Source organism: Dasypus novemcinctus, chromosome 1 (assembly GCF_030445035.2).
Source record: "Dasypus novemcinctus isolate mDasNov1 chromosome 1, mDasNov1.1.hap2, whole genome shotgun sequence".
Lineage (NCBI taxonomy): Eukaryota > Metazoa > Chordata > Mammalia > Cingulata > Dasypodidae > Dasypus > Dasypus novemcinctus.
Genome location: NC_080673.1, coordinates 103321384 through 103344918, shown reverse-complemented (window position 1 = coordinate 103344918; position 23535 = coordinate 103321384). Strand labels below are relative to the sequence as shown.

The window sequence follows — 23535 nt, the reverse complement described above, 5'->3', positions numbered from 1 at the left end:
GAAGCAGGTGTACAGCTGTTTGAGCCACATTTGCTCCCTCAATTTACTTTTATTGTTGTTAAGTTAATGATTACCATATAGAATTACTCCTTTAAGTCTTAGAATGCAGGACAAAAGACCATTTTTCATCTTTATATGAGTGTAAGATAACAATTTATAGTAATATATAATTATTTTAACATTGGGATATCAAGCAAATATAACTGCCTTATTCTTCTTTCAGCTTAAATATCACTTCTACAAGATAGCCTTCCCCCAAACTCTCAAATCACATCAAAGCTCCTTGTGTTGTGTTCAAAACTCCCTGTACTTTTTCTTCATAGTACTTTTAACTTTCACTTTCAAATATGGTGTTGCTCAGTTGTATCTCTTTCACTTAGTGTTTTACCTGGGGGAAAATACCCTGTGCAGGATTTAAATGGGTTTACAATAATTCTTTAGCTTTGGCTTACAGTATAAGCTCTAACTATATCACTGGCTACAGCGGGGAAACAGTCATAGAATAAACCTGAGCTCAGTGAAGCTGGGTCAACATAATGGGTTTTCCTCAGGAGAAGATGAAGGTTGGAAGTTTGAAGAGCCCACTGAAAGAGACACTAAGTTGCTATTACATATATTTTACGGAATATTAATAAAATACAAAATGAATAATTACAGCTCAAACACCTTTGCATCCTGCTAATGGTTTTTAAATTTTTATTTTAAAAGAAGATTTAGATTACATAAATGTGGCATTAAAAATGTAGGGGGTTCCCATATACTTCCCTCTCCTCCTCCACTTTGCCCCATTAACAACATCTTTCATTATTGTGGTACATTTGATGAACACATGCTGAAGTATTGTTACTAACTATGGTCTATAGTTTACATTATGGTTTACACTTTTTACCGCACAGTTTTATAGATTTTGACAAAATATATAACGGCCTGTATCTGTCATTGCAATGTCATGCAGGACAATTCCAGTTTCCCAGAATGCCCCATACTGCACCTATTCCTCCCTCTCCCTCCCCTCAGAACCTCTGGTGGCCACTGCCTTTATATCAATGTTACAAGTTCTTCCATTACTAGAATAATAAGTCTACTTTAGTCCATATTTGCATTCCCTCCTTACGTTTGTTCATTCCTCATTCTTAAGAATTTTGGAATGGTGATGTCCCCTCTGCTTCAGATTGAGAATGGGCTTAGATCCCATGGGGCAGATGGTGCATCCTGCTAATATTAGAAGCAAAGCAAACTTGTCAAACAAAATAACCTTAAAAATCAGAAAACATACCCCCAAAGACAATGCCATATTCTCTAAAGGCCCAAAAATGAAAAAAAAAAGTATATATTTAGGCCTAATATACACACATGACTGTATCAGTATTTGCAGTTCAGCTCAGTAATGAAAGCTTACCGTGCATTCTAAAGCCTTTTCATTCTTGCCCATAGCAGCTGTGTTGAAGGACCTTTATATAGTCAAATGTGTCAATGAGGAGTGACACACAGAGATGCATGAAAGGAAATTATTAATACTCATATGTCCCAGAACATAATGGGGCGGCAGTCCTGGCAGAGCCACATGGGAAACATGTCAGGAGCCACTCAACCAATTAGACGGGGAACAAAAGGTTACAGTGGACTTGGGGACTACGCCTTTATAATGTTCTATGGATGGAACTGTAGCAGTTGGTCAAGCAAGGGTGGGACTGGGGAGTTGGTATTTGACTGTCACGGGTGTGTGAACCCAGGAAGGACACAGGGAGGAGAGGCAGAAGCTGTTTATCCTGTATAAGCAGGTGTCAGGGAGGGTCACCGTGGGACCTAACGGAAGGGTTTAAGAAACCGAGGCACTACGACAATGCAAATGTTCCTTATGTTCTGGGTGCAGCAGGCATGGTGTTCCAGGGACCCGGTACCGGGCTCCAGACTTCCCTAGGACCGTCATCTATCCTCATCTATTCTCGGCCCGCCCCCGACACGGACCCAGAACTCAGCACCTTCAAGCCGGGCGCGCCCGCACTGGCTCGGACCAGACCCGGAAGCCAGACGCACTCTAGGCGGGGCTGACGAGGGCTTGGAGGAGGAGCCTGGCCCGCGCCCGCCCCGCCATCCTCTTCGCGGGTTTCCCTTTGCTGTGCGGGCTAGGGAGCCCGAGACGACCACAGCGAGGACGCTTTGAACGTCGCACTCGTCGTGCGCCGCCAGATGGCGCCTCCTCCCTGCTTTCAAAAGCTGCGGGCAGTGGGTTCGTCGTGCTGTGGCTCCCTCTTCGCAGCCGGCTCTTGAAATCAGGAAGCTCCGTATCTTCAGCTGAGATCCACGCCATCCTTGGTTGATCTTCCTCGAAGAAGTGCTGTGACGATAACACCTCTCCGTTTGCCCAATAGTGATCTAAGAAGTTTTGCCTTCAAAATCCGTCGTTAAATTTTCTCTGGCTTCCCCAATAAAAATGTCCCCAGATGTCACACACACACAAGTTCCTTATGGTATTAATGACAGGATGAGAGATGCTGAGATAGCATGATGGTATGAAATATTCCCATTTATTTTAATTCACTGCAGGAACCAATTATCTTCTTTTAAAAATATTTATCACACCTTTAAAGTATGTGTTTGTTTACATGTTTAATGTCTGACTTCCTTAGGAGACTGTAAGATCCATGAACTTTTGTAAAAGACCACATCTATTTTGTTCATTCTCATTTTCATGGTGCCTACCAACAATGCCTGGTGTACAGAAATTATACAAATATTATTTGTTTATGATTATTAATGACCAGGGTCAGCAGCATTTGTATACAGAACCCTCTTTAAATAATGAAAATCAAATTTGGCTTATGTAGCACGAGTGTTGTTATATATATTTATTTATTTATTTATTTATTTCTCGTAAAAAACTCTAATCTTAGATTTTGTATATTGTTATTATGTGTTTTGTAGGTTCATGGCTATTTGTAGGTTTGACTGGAGTTTGTGAGAAAACTCCCATATAATTGAGTCTGTGCATTAAAAGAAAACAGTTGGAGCAATGTCTACCAGACTGCTGAAGACAATTGCTGTTGGAAGCAGATCATACTCAGGGAGAGGTGATTCAGTAGCAGGCGAAGAGGAATTTGAACCCAGTTTGGAAAATACAGTGAGGTGCCTCAAGAGTTGTAGATATTAGTTAAGAAAAGCATGTTGTTAGAGATCTTAAAGACCTAGTTTTTTATATTTTTAAAATTACACAAATACCACACATTTGTTTAAGATGTAAATTAAAATGTAATACTTTTCACAAGGTAAGTGAAAAAGATAACCAATATGATTATCTTTTGATAAATGCCCACAGGTCTTTATATGCTTCAATTCTTCCCTTCCTGCTATCTGATAACTGGATAGCTATCTAGCACTCTAGCTATCAGAATACAAAGAAAAAAATCTGGGATACTAGAAAGGACATACTTTTAAGTACAAAAACAAACGTCCCTAATTTTTTAGGTCATCAGAGTGCTCATAACAAACAATCACTGAATACTTGTAGATGTGGGTGGGGATAAAAGTGCTTATATTCTCTCTTTCCCCTCCCTTACCTTCTGTTCTAAAGTGAGCACTTCTGTTTAAGTCGAATCTCTAGCAATGTTGTCAGTCGAACACTGACAGTTCTGTAGGTACTTGGGAAACTCCAAGTGTCTCTCACATGCTGAATTGCTAGCGGCTTATGTCCAAACATCAGCCTGGACATAAAAAGAGTGTGACTAGACTGTCCCTGGCAATATAATTTGTACAAGGATCACAAGTGCCTAACACATGGTGGACGCCATTGTTAAGTGTCTGTCCTGCTCCATATGCTCCTTCAGTATGTCAATTATTAATATTGCCTAAGCTTTAAACTCCCTTCTATGCTCTTCTTTGTAATGCTGGGACTCTAAACCCCAATTCTGCTTTGCCAGCTGGCTCCATGTTAGTCTCTGCCAAAAAGGAGCACTGTGGGGAGAGTGGAAGGCTGGAGAAGGAAGGATTTGCTCTCTTGTGTTTCTGATCTATGAGTTTCTGTTTTCTCCTTGTGCATGATTGTCATCCAGCATCATTTTTTTACTCCAGTAACAGCAGCTTCTTCCCACAGCAACAGCTGAATCCAGTCTGACGTTTTTCCAGTTCTTGTAGAAGCAGCCCTGTTATGTCTCTTTGGAGAAACCAGGCAGCCAGAACCTCCTCCTCAGAGGTCTGAGTTTCAGTTCTGTTGGCACCCTCTCCTGAACTTCTAAGTTTTAATAAATCCAACCTTTTCTGTTTGCTCTTAGTCCTAAATTGTAACACTTGCTACAATTGCTACCTTTATGGTAATTTAGTGTTCCCTCTTGCCTTTTCAGTTGCCTAGTTAACTTTATTGTTTCTTAATAAATTCTTTATATTACATTCCCTCTGTTCAAATAGCTGATACGGTTTCTGTCTCCTTAGTGGATCCTAACTAAAATACCTAGCAAAGGATGAAGGCAAAATTCCTTTGGTGGTTAAATTTGTGTGCTTTTTACCAAATCCAATAATGCTTATTTTAACTTAAGCCTAAGCTAAATTTTATGTCATGAGAGGCAGTAAGATAGAGTTGAAACTGATTTGGGCATTCCTAAACCTGGGCAAGTCAGGACATTTGTTGAGTTGATGGCTATTTTCACATATTACATTTCCCCCCTGATTTTATTCTTTTCCCTTTAACCTTATTTGTTGCTGCCATTTCACATAATCCATCTCAGTTAAATTCAGTGCTCCCTATTGTATCTAACTAGGACAGTTTGCATGACTACTAGACTGACTCCATCCCTGTCCTCAATTGCTTGGATAAGGGGTGGAATCATGTGGTAGCCACTTTCCAATATGGCTCCAGTGATCCTTGCGACCCAGTATTCATGCCCTTTTGTAGGCCTTTTCCACATTGAATAGGGCTGATCTGTGTATTTCATAGGATATTGTGGAAATGATGGAGTGTGACTTCTAAGGTTAGGTCATAAAAGACATTGTGGCTTCTGTCTCACTGTGTCTTGGATCACTTCTCTGGGAGAAGTCTGCTTCCATATCACGGGGTTACCCAAGTAGCCCTATGACCAGGTCCAGGGGGAGGAACTGAAGACTCTCACCAAAGCCTGTGATACTTTGCCAACCATATGAGTGAGCCATCTTGGCTGGAGCCACCTCCAGCCCCAGTTTTTCTTTTTTCCAGCCCCAGTTTAAACTGTCAGGTGGCCACAGCCCCTGTTGACAAGTTCATTCTACCCTCAAGGTCCCTGAGATGGAAACACCCAGTTAAGCTGATATTGAATTCATGATTGCTTGGGACACCTAAGTTTTGGGGTAATTTATTGTGTACCAAGAAATAACAAATATAGACCACTGCATAAATCAATATATACATTTCATCTAGAGGTAGAATGCAAGGTACGACAGAGACATAGGATGAAGTAGTAATTTTACCAAAAGTATGTATATATGAGTGTGTATAGATATAATGTAAATACTATGAGATTTTTAAAAATAGAAATTGGTTCACATGACTATGGGGATGGGCAAGTCCAAATTCCATAGGGCAGGCCACAAACTGGCAACTCTGATTTAAGGTTTTCAATGAATTCCCCAGGAGCAGCTGGTTGGCTGAAGCAGAGATGGAAATTCTCCCTTCTAACTTCTCCTTTTTAGGCCTTCAACTGATTGAAAGTGATATCTTTCATTGTTGAAGGCAGTCTCCTCAGTTGATTGTATATATAATCAACCATAGAAGCAATCGACTTGTTGACGATTTAAGTCCACAAATTATCTTTACAGTAATAATCAGACCAGAGCTTGTTTGACCTGGCCAGGTTGACACATGAACTTAACCATCATACCTGGTATAAATGATCACTTGCTGGATGCAAAAATCATCAGAGAAGTGGAAGTATTTATTTCTTTGTCCATGGTAGCAACCAAGTACATTTTCGCATGTAGAGGTCTACAAGTAAGGAAAATTCATTTTTTCCTAGCTGAATTTACAAGTTTAAACATGGGGCTAGATTCCTGAATTTAAGTGATTTACCAGCTTTATATGTATGTTTCTCTTTATTTTTCAATGTAGAGAAAATAATCAATCATACAAATAAAAAGATTTCAAAGAAAATATTTTAAAGACTTTAGCTCATATGTTTTCCCCATAAATTCTTCAATAAATTGTCTTGCAGTTTTAATTAAATACCTCTCAAACTGGAACCAAAACAGTCATAGTTTCAGATTGGATAATGAAGCAGTAGCAGAGAGGCATAAAAGAGGAATAAAGATTGGGACACTAGAATATTGTGTATTAAGTGCTTTCTGTAGTTAATAAGTGGCCTGAAGAATCAATCACTGTTTCTGCCATCTCTATCATTTTTACCAAGTGTCAGGTTAAGTTTTTATCTAAACATTTCGTTTAAAGAACAGATCATGGATGTTAAAGTATATTAACTTCAAATAAAAATATTATTTAAATATGTAAAAAAATTTTTTTTAAAAAACCAAAACTGTCATACCTTATCTTTGACAGAACTTTAATAAGAGACCATACAACCATTTTGGTTACCCTAGTATAAATATTAGCTCAGATTATTTACCAGACAATTCTCAGAAGATATGGGTATTCTCCCTTTCCCCATGTAGTGTACTGGTTTTTCCATGTGGGGATGGAATAGAGGAATTGATTATATATATATATTATCAAATTCTGTTGGCTTTTATAAAGGGTATTTATTTGGGGTAAAAGCTTATAGTTACAAGGCCCTAAAGAGTACAACTCAAGGTTGCTTTCTCACCAAAGTCTGTTGCCACGTGTTGGAGCAAGATGGTGGGCAATCTCTGCCTGGTCTCTCGGGCCTTCTTCCCCTTAAGGCTCCATAGGCCCAGCTTTTTCTGACCTCAGCTGTAGGCTTGGCATAGGCCTCATCTCTCAGTGTTTCCTGCATCACTTTGGCATAGGGCTCATTTCTTTCCAGGCCTTGTCAGCTGCTCAGCTGCTCTGTTCTCTTCAGCAGCAAACTATCAGGCGAATGGCTCCTCTTGTCCAGGGGACCCAGGATCAAACATGACAGAGCTCTCTCCTCTTCCATGTAAGTGTCCATTTCTATCAGCCCAACCAGGAGGCAGGGACTAGGCCCTGAGTCATGCCCTATTGTCATGGTCAAATCAAAGCCCTAATCTTTTATCAGGTGAACTTAAAACCTTTGAATTTAATACAATCAAATGGTATCACACCTAGAGGAACAGACTAATTTACAAACAATTTTTCTTTTTTTGGGATTCATAAATAATATCAAACTGCCACAATATACTTCCTGTTCAGTTGATGTGTTCTGGGTCTGAGAACTGGTTCAGATTTGGAAACTGGGTGGAACAATTGTGATTTTCTAATGTGGCAGCTGACATTAACCATCAATCTTTGGCCCACCCATTATTGATCTTTCTTGGATGCATAGGTAAAGCAGTATCCTCATACCTCTCAGCTCTAGGAATACCATGACCTATTAGCCATTGCCATAGAGCCCTGTAGGTCAGAGCTCAGGGTCAGTTGTCATTCAGCCTTTCTTGCCTCCTAGGATAATGATACTCATTTTGCTTCTGATGGTTAAGTGCTGCCTCCTGGCCTTTGCTATTTCACTATCCTGTCATACCTACTGACAATATAGATCTACCCTCTGGTTATGCCTGGCTATCAGAGTTCAGACACTACTGAGCTTCTTAGTGATGCCAGGAGCATCCCACCCTCCACTCCTACTAGTGCATTTCTTATTGCTTTAGTGAAAGGAGTGTCCCCTCTGTATTCTCCTGAGGAACATATCATCTGGTGGGTTTTTCAGGTCTTCTATGATAGTTCCATTCTAACATGCCTACTTCTCTGAGCCTCTTGACTCCTTCTCAACACTATTCCAAAGCAGTTCTGGTGTCTCTACCTCATTTATTGTAGGCCATTATTTTTTCCACATGTTATTTTATTAATTAAATTAAATTAATTATTTTAAGAGGTACTGGGGATTGAACCTGGAAACTCATATATGTGAAGTGAGCGTTCAACTATTGAGCTATACCTGCTCCATTTTTTCCCCCAACTTCTAAGGAGTCATTCCAGCAACATAGAAATGATTCCAAGTATCTTTATCAGGACAGTAAATCCCAGGTTATAGAAGATTGCTTCCATTTCAACAAGCTCTCCCTTATATTCTATTCACCTGGTTCAGCACTCTCAAGATTGATTTTGAACACACTTTCCCAGTTTCTACTGGTACATGGGAGCCAGGTTCTGTAGCATTTTGGGGAAAGATATTTCCCTAGTCAATCTGAGACTTGATTTTAGTTATTGACTGAGAAACTATGAGGGAGCCATTTAGGAGGGTAAGTCTCATCTTGTGATATATCACCATTGGTAAAATGCCTCTGGTTTCCAGTCAAGGAGAGGCTGCTATATGGTAGCAAGGGGGTGGGCCACTTCTTTAGGCTTAAACCGTTCAGGAGAATTAAGGGTTCAAAGTTCTCAAGTGCATCAACCCAGATATTCCCAACTTAGCCTCAAGATCCCACTCCGTCCCTATCAATTTTAGGGTTGGAGATTTGCAGTGGTTGTAGATTAGGCTTTCTCTGCAATTTGAATAATCTCATAATTGTGTCCTAGACCTGATTTTCAGCTCTATTTACTGTCTGGTAATAGGAGATAAGGGAATTTTTAAATGCTGTAATAAAGGTTTTATAGCTTTCACATATGCTCTTAGTTGCTGATTGGCTGACTCAAGCTGTCAGCTTTTCCTTTATATATAAGGAATCCACAGTCCTTATAATTATGATTGCTATCTTATCTCTCAAGTGCTTAAGATATTGCATGAGGTAGTGTATATCCTGAGAGGTGTATTCCATTTCAGTCCACTGCAGGTGAGAATCTTAATAACTGTGATGCAACAGAATGCCAAGGGGTTTTATAACTCCTTTTACCACCAGTGTATTAGTTGTGCATGGCTTAGCGGCTTAAAATAGAATAGCTCCAATAAAGACCAATTCCTTAAGCTATTTTAAATGGCTCTTTATGTTGCAGCATATTGTGCAAGTCTCTCTAATCTGATCACAAATGCAGAGGTTTTTTTTTCTCCTTTCTGTTGATATGTGATCAATTTCACAAGTACTGGTAGCTTAAAGAATTGAACTTTATTGGAGCAAAGATTGTGGATGCTATTTATAGCAAAACATTTCTGGGAAAGCTCAGACTTCCAAAGACCTGAAGACTCCTACAAGTTCTTACTGTTAGTAAACTTAAGTGGGGAAGAGGGAGAAGATGCTTTAACTGGGAAGAGCAGAGCAAAGTTGGGAATGGAAATTCCAGTTTAGACTTGGGACCATAGAGATGAGTCATTCCAAATCCAGAGTAAATAGATTTGAGAGTGCCTATCCCCTCTATTTGCAGGTAACAGACATTCCGAAGGGAAAGACAGATAGGAAGCCCACTTTATCAAGCTTCTTTTCAGTTTGGGAATCAGAAACATCAGGAGATAGTTATGATGAGAGAGAGAATCTGGGGATGCAGTCCACCTTCCTGGCTAATCTTAAATCATGAAGCTATTGGGTTTAGGTAAAAATAGCATTCCATTTCCTAATCTCCCAAGATCTTCTGACACAGAGGTGGCCCTGTCTGATCCAGTGGCTCTAGACTTAGGGGAACCCAAGCTAGAGTGGAAGAGATTTTAGGAGCCATCTGTTGTATGGAGAGAGAGGGTTGGTAAGAGACTTTATATCTATGCAATAGGGAAGGAAGTCACATTCCAAGAGGGTTTTAACTTTAACCTTAGTTATTAGTTCTTAGAATAAAGAGGGACTTGGTAAGAGAGTCGAGGAGGCCTGGGTAGAAGGAATTGATGCCACAAATTATTAAATATTTTCTTCCCCTCAACCAGTGCTTGGAGGAAAGAACATATGGGCCACCTTAGTAAGAGGCTACACAGTTTTTTCCCTGCATTTCTGTGGAGAATGGAATAAAAAACAGTTTAGTTACTTAATAGCACAGCTACCTCCTATAGGGATGTGAATACTGATAAATAACAAAACTTACCACCTCCTATTTTTTTTCCCTGCTAAGCCCATAGATGGTTTAGTTATGAAACCAAATAATGTGAAATGCTGAGAATGAATTGTCCAGCCCAATTGAAGAAGAATTAGAAGTTCTTTTGGGAATCTAGGTGAGAGCCAAGGAGATATTCGAAGGGATGGCCTGAGGCTAGGTTATATAAGATGAAAAACAAGTAAAAGTTTACCTGGGGTGAGCTATATTAAAAATGAAATACCTCTGTGGAAAGGTGTGCCCATGAGCACCAGCTGCTGGCTGATTTTCAAATTGCATGGACAAAAACTGCAGTTGGGTCTCTCTGTTCTCTAACTTCTGGGAGAAAATCTACACCCCATTAGTGAATCCCTGGAACAACTTTGATAACTTTACGTGGGCAATTTTAAAGACTTAAGATAAGTTGAATCAAATTGTTGGAGATTTGGGTCCCAAGGGTATTGGGAATGAAACAAAGAGAAAGAAAGAGAGAGAGCTGAGATCAGGGGGTCTGCGAGTAGAGACTCCTCAGACAACTTTATTATCTCCAAGTGGCATTATATATACTCAAGCTATTGTGAGCACAAGCAGTGTAGCTACACATTAACAATACTCATAAATTAAAGAACTTATTTCAGAGTACAAAGATTTAGTATCCCTTTCAAACTGAAAAGTGTGTTTGCTCATATTTCTCCCTGCCTGGGACAGCTTTGTCCTGTTGACTCGAAAGTCTTAATTGCTGCATTCCTATGTTAAAAGTGTAGCCATGAAAACAGCCAGTCTCTTCCTGCAAGATCACTGTGCCTTTGTTTTCTACATTCCAGCCAAGCTCTTCAACTAGGGGAAGAATAGCTTTGAAAAAGTAACAATAGACAAGAGAGAGAAATTGGCCATCAGAGTAAATTCTCCAACAGATTAAAATGCCTAGACATCAGCAAAAAATTGCAAGCCATACTAGGAAACAGAAAGAGATGGCCCAGTCAAAGGAACAAGCCAAATATCCTGAAGAGATACAGGATTTAAGACATTAAATCAATGATATTGATAGACCCTATATTGGCTCACAAGACAGGTCTTAATAAATTGAAAAAGATTGAAATTATACAGAACACTTTCTCTGATCATAACAGAATGAAGCTGAAATCAGTAATGGACAGAAAAGAAAAATTCATCAATATATGGAGATTAAACAACACACTTAAATAATCAGTGGGTCAAAGAAGAAATTGCAAGAGAATTCAGCAAATATCTTGAGATGAATGAAAATGAGAACACAAAATATTAAAACCTATGGGATACCACAAAGGCGTTGCTGAGAGGAAAATTTATAGCCCTTAATGCTTACATTAAAAAACAAGAAAGAGCTAAAATTGAAGCTATAACAGCATACCTGGAGGAACTAGGAAAAGAACCAAGCTGAAGGAAAGAAATAGGCAGGATAAGAACATAAATAATGAATTCAAGGACCAAAACCAAAACCAAAAGAGAGAATCAAGAAGGCCAGATTTGGTTCTTTGAGATCAACAAAATTGACAAACCCTTAGCTAGACTGACAAGGAAAAAAAAGAGAAGATGCAAATAAATAAAATTAGAAATGAGAGGGCTGACCCCACCGAAATAAGTGAGATCATAAGAGGATACTATGAACAACTGTATGCCAAAATCCTAGACAATGTAGATGAGATGGACAAATTACTAGAAACACAGGAACAACCTCCACTGACCCTAGAAGAAATAGAAGACCTCAACAAAGCAACCACAAATTAAGAGATTGAAACAGTCATCAAAAAGCTCCCAAAGATGGAAAGCTCAAGACCAGATGGCTTCACAGGTGAATTCTATCAATAATTCAAAGATGACTTAATACCAATCTTGTTCAAACTCTTTAAAAAACTTGAACAAAAAAGGATACTACCAAACTCATTCTGTGAAGCCAACATCACCCAAATACCGAAACCAGATAAAATACTACAAAAAAAGAAAATTATAGCCCAATATCTCTAATGAATATAGATGCAAAAATCCTCAACAAAGTACTTGCAAACAGAATCCAAAAGCACCTTAAAAGAATTATACACCATGATCAAGTGGGTTTTATGCCAGATATTCAAGGGTGGTTCAACACAAGAAAATCAGTTAGTGTATTAAACCACGTTGATTCATTGAAGAAGAAAAATCATATGATTCTCTCTACTGATGCAGAAAAGGTATTTGACAAAATACAGCACCTTTTATTGATAAAAACACTCCAAAAGATGGGACTAGAAGGACACTTTCTTAATATGGCAAAACAAAGCATGAAAAACCTACAGCTAGCATTATTCTCAACAGTGAAAGACTGAAAGATTTCCAGCTGAGATCAGGAACAAGGCAAGGATGCCAACTATCACCATTATTATTCAATATCGTGCTAGAAGTTCTAGCTAGAGCAATTAGACTAGACAAAGAAATTAAAAGTACCCAAATGGGAAAGGAAGAAGTAAAACTTTTACTATTCACTGATGACATGATCCTATATCTAGAATATCCTGAAAAATCTACAACAATGCTACTAAAATTAATAGGTGAATTAAGCAAAGTGGCAGGATACAAGATTAATACACAAAAGTCAATAGCTTTTCTGTACACTGCCGGTGTGCAATCTGAAGAGAAAATTTTTAAAAATTCCATTTATGGTAGCAACTAACACAATAAAATATTTTGGAATAAACTTAACCAAAGATATAAAGGACCTATATTCAGAAAACTATAAAGCAATTCTAAAAGAAACTAAAGAAGACTTAAATAAATGGAAGGATATTCCGTATTCATGGATTGGAAGACTAAATATTGCTAACATATTAATTCTACCCAAACTGATTTACAGATTCAACACAATCCCAATAAAGATCCCAACAGCCTTTTTTGCAGAAATCAAAAAGCCAATAATCAAGTTTATTTGAAAGGGTAAGGGGCCTTGACTAGACAAAAGTGTCTTTAAAAAGAAGAATGAAATTGTAGGACTTTCACTTTAAAGTATATTATTTAGCTACAGTGGTAAAGAGAGCATGGTCCTGGCATAAGAACAAACAGATTGACTAATGGAACCAAATTGAGAACTCAGAACTCAGAAATTGACCTTCACATCTACAGTCAAGTGATTTTTGACAAGGCTGTTAAGCCTTCCCACCTGGGTCAGAACAGTCTATTCAACAAATGGTGCTGGGAGAACTGGATAGTCATATCCAAAAGAAAGAAAGAAGACCCCTATCTCACACCTTATACAAAAATTAACTAAAAATGGATCAAGGACCTAATTATAAAAACAACAACCATAAAACTTCTAGAAGAAAATGTAGGAAAACATCTTCAAGATCTTGTGGTAGGTGGTAGTTTCATAAACCTTTAACCTGAAGCACAAGCAACAAAAGAAAAAAAAACAGAAAAATGGGACCTCCTCAAAATTCAACAATTTTACACCTTGAAGGACTTTGTCAAAAGTGTGAAAAGGCAGCCAATTCAATGGAGAAAATATTTGGCGATCACATATCTGATAAGCATTTAATAGTCATGATATATAAGATCATACAACTCAACAATAAAAAGACAGACTACCTGATTAAAAAATGGGCAAAAGACTTAAAAAGACAACTTTCCAAAGAAGAAATACAAATGCCAAAACAGCACATGAAAAAATGTTCAACATCACTAGTGATTAGGGAAATGCAAATCAAAAATACAGTGAGATATCATGTCACACCTATTAAACTGGCTGCTATTAAAAATTCAGAAAACTGTAAATGTTGGAGCGGATGTAGAGAGATAGGAACACTTATTCACAGTGGGTGGGAATGTAGAATGGTACAGCCACTGTGAAGGACTGTTTGGCAATTCCTAAGGAAGTTGAATATAGACTTGCCATGGGACCTGGCAATACCACTACTAGGTATATACCCAGAAGAACTGAAAGCAGAGACAAACAGACATCTGCACACCAATGTATGTGTGGTGGTATTCACAATTGTCAAAAGGAAGAAACAACCCAGGTATCCATCAATGGGTGAATGGATAAACAAATTGCAGAGTATACACATGATGAAATATTACGCAGCAGTAAGAAGAAATGAAGTTGTGAAACATATGACAACATGGATGAACCTGGAGGACATTATGGTGAGTGAACCAAGCCAGACACAAAATAACAAATACTGTATGATTATGCTATTATGAGCTAAAATATTATGTGAAATATAAGTATATTATGAGAAATATAAATATGGGTAAAATTGCATATATAAGACCATTTTTCTTTGAAGGTGAAAAAATGCAAGTTAATACCACAAAATGTTATTATCATAGCAAAAAAACTCCAGAACATTATATTAAGTGACGGAGATCAGACAAAGAGTACTACATATTGTATGGTTCCATTTATATAAAATGTAAATATAAATCAATTTATAAAGATGAAAGTAGATTAGTGGTTATGTAGGACTGAGGAAGGAATGTTAAGGGGTGTGGAGTCTTTCTTTTTGGAGTATGAAATTGTTCTAAATTTTTTGAGATGATGAATGTAGAACATTGTGATTATATTAAAAGCCATAGATTATACACTTTGGATAGATCAAATGGTATGTAAATATATCTCAATAAAACTACTTAATAAACAAATAAATAATTGTGCAAGCATAGCCAGAAATAGCAGCTATGTACAGCAGGGCAAACAAAGAGATTGAGAGATGAGGAATTTTCTTGTTTGACTGTTTTTGGTTTATTATTATTGAAATAATGAAAATGCTCTAATAATGATTGAAATGATGAATGCACAACTATGTTATTATACTAAATACCATTGATTGTACACTTTGGATGAATTGTATGTTTTGTTAATACGTATCAATGCAATCGATTTGCTGAAAAAAAGCAATGACAGGGAAGCGAACTTGGCCCAGTGGTTAGGGCATCCACTTACCACATGGGAGGTCTGCGGTTCACACCCCGGACCTCCTTGACCCGTGTGGAGCTGGCCCACGTGCAGTGCTGATGCGTGCAAGGAGTGCCCTGCCACGCAGGGGTGTCCCTGCATAGGGGAGCCCCACGCACAAGGAGTGCACCCCGTAAGGAGAGCTGCCCAGTGTGAAAGAAAGTGCAGCCTGCCCAGGAATGGTGCCGCACACATGGAGAGCTGACACAACAAGATGATGCAACAAAAAGAATCCGTGCCGCTGACAACAACAGAAACAGACAAAGAAGGACACACAGCAAATAGACACAGAGAACAGACAACTGGGGTGGAGGGAGAAGGGGAGAGGAAAAAAAAAAGCAATGACAGACAGTGTAGTGGTTGAAAGTCATACTTATGAGTTGGATCTGAGTTTCAGTCTCAGCCTGACTGCTGAATGGCCTGTGGTCTTTTATGTTTCTCCCTTTCTTCACTTGAAATAACTTTTATTTATAAGTGAAACATATATAAGACATTGTGTTCTGCCTGGTACAGTACCTGGTACTTAAGACTCAATAAATGGAAATAGCCAAAATGAAATTAATACCCACATCATGGTAATACTACTAATAATTTTGATCAGAACCATCACTGACACAGGTAATTGTAGTAAACATTTTCTTTGAGACACTGAAGGGGGCAATAAAATATTTGTATAGCACTTTGTGCTAGCAAATTGACAGACCTGTTTCCATTCGTTATTGTCAAAGGTTATTTCTCAGTGTAAGGCTGTGAAAAAGCTTTTACTATATTCTTTTTACAGATAAGGGAATTTAGGTCCAGTGAGGAATGAAAGCTTTCATATGATGGGAGAAAGACACAGGTTGTAATAGACAGTTCTTGGGTTTCTATGCAAACTAATAAAACATAATTTCTTCTAATTGGCAAAAATATAAGTCTCAGATGCTGTAATAACTTCCACCCAATCTCTATTTTTTATAAACCACGATCATCCAGAGATCCAGCCACTTTTTTTTCTGTAATTTTTGGAAAAGAAACCATTTTATCAAAATTAATAAATATTTTCCTTGGCAGTTTATTTCATATTGAACATGAAAGACTTTGTTGAAAGTACAAAGCTCCTTGTTTTATAGGGTCATCAAATTTCTGTTTAGCTTAAATATCTTGGCTTGGAAGTAATACTTGCCAAGCTGTTTCTTGCTATGAAATAGTTTTGTCAGAAATCATTACACAGTGTTACTGTCCTGCTTCTTGCAAGGTGTCGGCTTATTTGAAGGAATGGTGTGATCAAACAGGGAATGAGAAGACCTCTCAGTCTGGAAGAATGAACAGATTTGTAAGAGTAGGCAGAGGGTACCAGATAGGATGTCATGCGTTACAATGAAACTGAAATAGGGGAAGGTGAATGAAATTTAAGAATTTCCATTAAATTAAATCTAAGATGATCACTGGTAGAAATATGGGTAATTTTCACTCCAGAGGATCACATCCCACAGTGTCTGGATTTTCAATGGCTTCAAAGCAAAATTCTGTACCAGCACCTGCCATATTAAATAAAACTTTGTTGGACGGACTTCTTAAACCTTGAGGGATGATACACTAGGTGGCAGCTAAATCTTTGGCTTTTGCAAAGGTGTATTTGTTGATATTCACCCCGATGATCCATGGATCCTGCTAGTTTACAGCCCATTATAACAGATAGGCTGACTCATCCAAGACCAAATATGGCACAGGTAGAGCCAGGGGTGACTGGAGCATGGAAAGGAAGAAAACCCAGAAAACAAAGGCAAGGGTATTTGCACTTTATTCAGTTAGGAAGTCCAAGTGTGTATATACTTTTTTTAAACAAATCAAATAAACATTTTTTAAATTGTCTTTTTTTTTAAAGACACATAGATCACAAAAAATGTTACATTAAAAAAATAAGAGGTTTCCGTATATCCCCCATCGCCCCCCACCCCCACTCCTCCCACATCAACAACTTTTTTCATCATGGTGGCACATTCATTGCATTTGGTGAATACGTTTTGGAGCACTGCTGTACAGCATGAATTATAGTTTACGTTGTAGTTTACGCTCTCCCCCAGTGCATTCAGTGGTTATGGCAGGACATATAATATCCAGCATCTCTCCCTGCAATATCATTTAGGACAACTCCAAGTCCCTAAAATACCCCCAAATTACATCTCTTCTTCCTTCTCCCTGCCCTCAGCAAATCCCATGGCCATTGTCTCCACATCAATGATACAATTTCTTGCACTGCTAGAGTCACAATTGTTCTATAGTAGAATACCAGTAAGTCCACTCTAATCCATATTTTATTCCTCCATCCTGTGGACTCTGGGATGGTGATGTACACTCCACCTCTAAATTGAGAGAGGGGTTTAGATCCCACATGGTTGATGGATGTGATTCTCCTGCTTGTAGTTGTAGGCACTCTCGGTTCTCTTGTGTGGTGTTGACCATCTTCACATCTGTTAGCTGTTGACACATATTAATAAAGCATAAATCCATCCAAAGTGTACAATCAGTAGTATTTGTTATAAGTACATAGTTGTGCATTCATCACTTCAAGCATTTTTATTAATCCAATAATAATAATAATAAACAAACAAGAAAATTCCTCACCTCTCAATCTCTCTCTGATTCCCCTGTCACACATAGTTGCTATTCTGTTTCTGTCTCTCTAGTATATTTGTATTTACATTTTGTAAAAACATTCTTACGCATGCAATATTACCCATGTTCATATTTCACATAAGGTTTCACTATGTTATGCAGTCCCATGTTATATTTTTTAGCTTTCCTTCTAGGAAAGGGCATGTACATGTCCTTAGACTTTTCTTTCAACCACTGTCATACCCATATCATAGCACTGCTAGTTACAAACACTATGATGTTCTTTCACCATTTCTATTCATTTCCAAAGATTTACAAACAACCTTTTTACCATTTCTGCACAGATAACCCTCAGTTTTCCATTCCTCATTCTATTTTCTGGTGACCTATATTCTAATTATTAACTCCATTAGTTTACACAATATATTTAGTTCATCATAGCACAGTCATACAGTACTTTTCCTTTTGTGTCTGACTTGCTTCATTCAACCTAATGTCCTCCAGGTTCATCCATGGTGTCATATGTTTCACCCTTAATTTCTTTTAACTGCTGAATAATATTCCATCATGTGTATACTCCACAATTTGTTTATTCATTCATCCATTGATGGAGACCTGGGTTGTTTCTATCTTTTGGCAATTGTGAATAACACTGCTATCAACATTGGTGTGCAGAGGTCTGTTGTGTCTCTCCTCTCAGTTCTTCTGGGTATACCTAGTAATGGTATAGGTGTGTCCCATGGCAAGTCTATATCCAACTTCCTTAGGAATTGCCAAACTCCTCCACAGTGGCTGTACCATTCTACATTCCCACCCACCGTGAATAAGTGTTCCTATCTCTCTACATCCGCTCCAACATTTACAGTTTTCTGAATTTTTAATAGCAGCCAGTTTAATAGGTGTGACATGGTATCTCATTGTATTTTTGATTTGCATTTCCCTAATCGCTAGTGATGTTGAACATTTTTTCATGTGTTATTTTTGCATTTGTATTTCTTCCTTGGACAGTTGTCTTTTTAAGTCTTTTGCCCTTTTTTAATTGGGTAGTTTGTCTTTTATTGTTGAGCTGTGTGATCGACTTATATATCATGGCTATTAAACCCTTACAATGTGGAAGTGGATGAGGCTCAAGTGATTGGACTTCTACCTACTATATGGGAAGACCTGGGTTCAATCCCTGGGGCCTCCTGGTAAACAAAAAAAAGTGTGCCCACACAGCAAGCCACTTCCTCATGTGGTGAGCCAGGTCCCATGTGGTGAGCCAGTGCCCACACAAGTGAGTCATGTAGCAAGATGATGATGCAACAAAAGAGAGATGAAGGGGAGAGTCAAGGTGAGGTGCAACAGAAACCAGAAACTGAGGTTGCACAAGTGACAGGGAACCTCTCTCCACATCAGGATTGAATCCCAGTGAATCCTGGAGGAGAAAAACTAGAAAAGAAGACAAAAAGAGAAATATAAACAGAAGATCACACAGTGAATGGACACAGACAGCAAAAAAACAGTAGGGTAGGGGGTAGGGGGAGAAAAAAAGCCCTTATCAGATATGTGATTGCCAAATATTTTCTTCCATTGAGCTGTTTGCCTTTTCACCTGTTTGACAAAGTCCTTTGAGGTGCAAAATGTTTAATTTTGAGGAGGTCCTGTTTATCTATTTTTCTTTTGTTGCCACCTACCACTAGATCTAGAAGATGTTTCCTACATTTTCTTCTAGGATTTTTATGGTTGAAACTTTTATATTTAGGTCCTTGATCCATTTTTAGTTAATTTTTGTATAAGGTGTGAGATAAGGGTCCTCTTTCTTTCTTATGTATATAGATATCAAGTTCTCCCAACACCATTTATTGAATAGCCTTTTAGACCAGCTGGGAGCACTTAAAAGCCTTGTTAAAAGTTTCTTGATCATAGATGTGAGGGTCCTTTTCTGAGATCTAGATTCAGTTCCATTAATCAATCTATCTTTAAGCCAGTACCATGCAGGCTATTTTTAATTTATTTTTACAATTGTAGCTAAGTATTATACTTTAAAGTCAGGAAGTAAGAATCCTCCAATTTCTTTCTTCTTTCTAAAGACATGTTTGGCTATTCAGGACCCCTTACTCTTCCAAATAAATTTGATTATTTGCTTCTTGATTTCTGCAAAAAAGGCTGTTGAGATTTTTGTTGGGATTGAATCTTTAAATCAGTTTGGGTAGAATTGACATCTTAATAGCATTTAGTTTTCTCCTGCATGAACACAGAATGTCCTTTCATTTATGTAAGTCTTAGGTTTCTTTTAGCAGTTTTGTAGTTTTTTGAATACATATACTTCTGAATACATATCCATGCTTATATTTATTTCTAAATATTTGATTCTTTTACTTGCTATTATAAATGGAATTTAAAAAATTTTCTCCTCAGATTGCTTATCAGTAGCACATAGAAATGCTACTGATTTTGTATATTAATCTTGTATCCTGCTACTTTGCTGAACTTGTCTGTTAGTTATAGTAGCTTTGTTGTGGATTTTTCAGGATTTTCTAGATACAGGATCATAGTTATCAGGGAATAGTGAAACTTTTACTTACTTCTTCCTTTTCTATTTGGGTACCTTTTTTTCTTGTCTTTCACTGTTGAGCATAATGTTAGCGGTAAGTTTTTCATACATGCACTTTACTATTTTGAGAAAGCTTCCTTCCACTCCTATCTTTTGGAGTGTTTTTATCAAGAAAATGTGCTGTATTTTGTCAAACACTTTTTCTTCATCAATTGAGAAGCTCATGTGATTTTTCTTCTTCAATTTTTAATGTAGTTTTTACATTAATTGATTTTCTTGTTTTGAAACATCCTTCATACCTAGAATAAAACCCACTTGATCATGGTGTATTATTCTTTTGATGTGCTTTTGGATTTGCTTTGCAGGTGTTATCTGAGGATTTTTGCATCTATATTCATTAGAGAATTGGGTCTGTAATTTTTTTTTTTCATAGCACTTTATCTGGTTTTCTTATTAGGGTGATGTTGGCTTCATGGAATAAGGGTGGTAACATTCTTTCCTGTTCAATTTTTTGGAAGAGCTTAAGCAAGATTGGTATTATATTGTCTTTATTTTATTTTATTTTTTTGAGGTACTGGGGGCCAGAGAATGAACCCAGGACCTAGTATGTGGGAAGCTGGCACTCAACCACTGAGCCACATTGGCTTCTCTGAGTTGTTTTTTTTTTTTGTTTGTTTGTTTTGCTTGTTGCTTGTTTTAATTTTTCAGGAGACACCGGGAACTGAACTGGAACCTCCTGTATGGGAGGTAGGATCTCACCTGCTTGAGCCACACCTGCTCCTATATTGTTTTTAAATGACTGATAGAATTCAACTGTGAAGTCATATGGTCTTGTACTTTTAATCTGTGGCATGTTTTTGATGACTGTTTCAATCTCTTCACTCTTGATTGCTTTGTTGAGCTGTATTTATTCTAGGGTCAGTGGAGGTTGTTCTTGTGGTTCTAGTAATTTGTCTATCCCATCTACATTGTCTAGGTTTTTGGCATACAGTTGTTCATAGGAACAACTCTTATGATCCCACTTATTTCTGCAGTGTTGGTGGTGATGTCCCCATTCTCATTTCTGATTTTATTTATTTGTATCTTCTTTCTTTTTACTTTGTTCAATCTAGCTAATGGTTTGTCAATTTTGTTGATCTTCTCAAAGACCCAACTTTTGGTTTTGTTGATTCTCCTTTTTTTGTTCTTGATTTCACTGTTTTCTGCTCTGAGCTTTACTATTTCTTTCCTTTGGCTTGGTTAGGCATAAATTTGCTGTTCTTTTTCTAGTTCCTCCAGTTGTGCAGTTAGATCTTCAGTTTTTACTCTTGTTTTTTAATGTAAGCATTGAGGGCTATAAATTTCTCTCTCAGCACTGCTTTTATGGTGTTTCATAGGTTTCGATATGTCGTGTTCTCATTTTTATTTGTCTTAAGATATTTACTGATTTCCCTTGCATTTTCTTCTTTGATCCAAAGATTATTTTAAAATGTGTTGTTTAATCATATATTTTTGAATTTTTCCTTTTCTGGCCATTATTTTTTCCCATCCATTATCAGTTTCCAGCTTCAGTCTGTTATGATAAAAAAAATGTTCTTTCCACTACATCACTGTTCTTTCTTTCATGACTTCAAATCTGCTGCTGTGTACCTCTATTGTATTTTTTTTTATTAATTCCCTACCTCCTCCATGTAGTCAACATTTTCTCAAATGGACTCTTCCTGTTGACTTTTTAAAAAAAGATTTATTTATTTATTACTCTCCCTTTACCCCCCACCCCGGTTGTCTGTTCTCTGTGTCTATTTGCTGTGTCTTCTTCTTTTGTGTTTTTCATTCCCATAAGCTCTGATGTTTTTCTATCCAATATTTCAAAGTTTTCTTTTTGCTCATCAATGTCTTCCTTTTTTAAGCAAATTTTTTAAAAAAGTCTTTTTTAAAAAAAGATACATAGATCACAAAAATGTTACATTAAAAAATATAAGAGGGGGTGGAGCCGAGATGGTGGCAGAGTAAGGAGCTCCTGGAGTCAGCTCATGAAACAGGGCAGTTGGTGGTCACCCAGAGCTACCTAAAGCACCTGTTTGGAGGACCCAGGAGACCAGAGGAGTATCCTGCAACATCCTTGATAGTGTGGAAGGAGGAGACTACCCATCTACACAAAGAAATCGTGAGTAGAGCACTCCACGCCATGGAGGTTGGTCCCTGTGGCATGTAAGCCACCTCAAGACCTATTCTGTGGTTGGAGTTGGAAGTTCCATTTCCCCCAATAAAAATGGGAGGAAAACATGGTGTAGCAATGACTGCAGCTATTGATCAGTGAATTTGGCGGGCTGAAGTAGAATCCTAGGAACAACTAAACTTTGAGCCTGTCCAGGTCAGAGGGAAGCTGGTGGTCGCCATTTTTTTTACACTTTTAAAAAATTAAAGTTAATAGATCACAAAGAATGTTACATTAAAAAACATAAAAAAACAAAAAACATAAGAAGTTCCCATATACTCCACTCCCTACCCCCACCCCATCATTTTTGTAAATTGTAATTTTTTGAAGGTATATACATCACACAAAAAAATGTTACATTAAAAAATATAAGAGGTTTCCGTATACCCCCTACCCTCCCACCCCACTCCTCCCACACCAACAACCTCCTCCATCATTGTGGCACATTCATCGCACTCGGTGAACACATTTTGGGGCACTGCTGCACCACACAGATAATAGTTTACCCTGTAGTTCACACTCTCCCCCAGTACATTCAGTGGGTCATGGCAGGATATATAAAGTCCAGCATCTGACCCTGCAACATCATTTAGGACAACTCCAAGTCCCAAAAATGCCCCCACATCACATCTCTTCTCCCCTCTCCCTGCCCTCAGCAACTACTGTGTGGCTGCCATTTTGACTCCGCCCCAGGCACAAGGGCAAGCGGCGCTGACTGAAAATCACAATGCTTGTAACAACCAGCTTCTTTCCACCCAGGTTGGATTCCAGGTATAGCCTAAAACCCAGTCCCACCTCTGGCAGGGAGGAAGCTGGGGGGACCTGCACCAACTCTCTGGGAAGCTGCGAGCCATGCCACAGAGGCTGGTGCCCATCCTACTCTAGGGGTGCAAGCCGTCTCAGGTGGTATTCTGTGGCTGGAGTTAGAGGCTCCATTTTCCATAATTGGTGGAGGAAGAGACAGATGTCCACTGATCTCAACTACTGATTAGTGGACTCAGCTGACTAAGGTATAATCTTAAGAGACAGCTAGGTTCTGAGCATGTCCAGGTGGGAAAGAATCCAGTAGTTGCCATTTTGACTCTGTCCCCGGCATGAGGGGAAGCCTGGCTGACTGAAATCCAGTGAAGTTAGGGACAGGCTTCTTTCCATCCAGATTGGACTGCAGCCCTAGGCTAGGCTCCAACCCCACCTCCAGGAGA

The 23535-nt window shown here is 38.2% G+C and overlaps 1 pseudogene; it reads right to left on the bottom strand.

The window, feature by feature from the left end:
• Window positions 1-1926: 1926 nt before the first annotated feature.
• Window positions 1927-23535, bottom strand: part of LOC101429291 (alcohol dehydrogenase E chain-like) — an 80820-nt pseudogene continuing 59211 nt past the window's right edge.